The following is a 1,083-nucleotide window of genomic DNA, read 5'->3' on the forward strand; positions in this document are numbered from 1 at the left end:
AGTAGAGACGGGGTTTCACCATGTTAGCCAGGATAGTCTCGATCTCCTGACCTCGTGATCCGCCCGTCTCGGCCTCCCAAAGTGCTGGGATTACAAGCTTGAGCCACCATGCCTGGCCAAAATAGGGATTTTAAAATAGCTTTGTGTGCTGGCAAATATCTTTTTCTGGAGAGTTGAATGACATTCTGTCATGTTTAATTTTTTAGGCTATGAAACCGCTAAAAGGATTATCTAACTCTCTTCTCCTTTTCTCATTCCCTAGGGTATTCACTTTAGTGAAAAACAGCATAGGTAAATATCAACTGGCTCCATAAAAATCAACTTGTCCTTTTAAATATATTAAATACTTTAAATACTTTTTCCAATATTAAATATCCATGTTCAGAATATGGTGGTAATTATGCCATATTTAATAAGAGAAATTACTTTGAGAGTGATGTTGGCAAGATTATGTCAAGTAGCAGCCAAAGGCTGATATACCACACTGTCAAACCAATGATTTTTTTTCTTTCTTTCTTTTGCCACTGTTACTATATTAATATACTTTTAGTATTTCCACTCACCTGAAAATGATGCAGGCAGACATTATAAACCTCATTCTGCCACTCCTGCAAATATCAAAGCTTAAACATTTTAATGGTGAGGAAAAAAAAAACACTGTGAAGTATAAATATTCATAGGATTTTAATCCAGAAGTATCCCAACAGGCGCAGTGGCTCATGCCTGTAATCCCAGCACTTTGGGAGGCCGAGACAGGCGGATCACGAGGTCAGGAGATCGAGACCATCCTGGCTAACACAGTGAAGGATTACAGCTGTGAGCCACCACGCCCATCCTTTTGGCTAATTTTTGTACTTTCGTTTTTTAAGAGATGGGACTTTGCCATGTTGGCCAGACTTGTCTCAAACTCTGGGCTCAAATGATCTGCCTACCTCGGCCTCTCAAAGTGCTGGAATTACAAGTGTGAGCCACTGCGCCTGGCCGGAAATTCAAATGCAATTGGGCATGCTGTATTTTTATTTGCTAAATATAGTAACCCTACCAGTACTCTGCTTTCAGATTTTTTTTTTTTTTTTTTTTTTG

Source organism: Mandrillus leucophaeus, unplaced genomic scaffold (genome assembly GCF_000951045.1).
Source record: "Mandrillus leucophaeus isolate KB7577 unplaced genomic scaffold, Mleu.le_1.0 Scaffold272, whole genome shotgun sequence".
NCBI classification, from domain to species: domain Eukaryota; kingdom Metazoa; phylum Chordata; class Mammalia; order Primates; family Cercopithecidae; genus Mandrillus; species Mandrillus leucophaeus.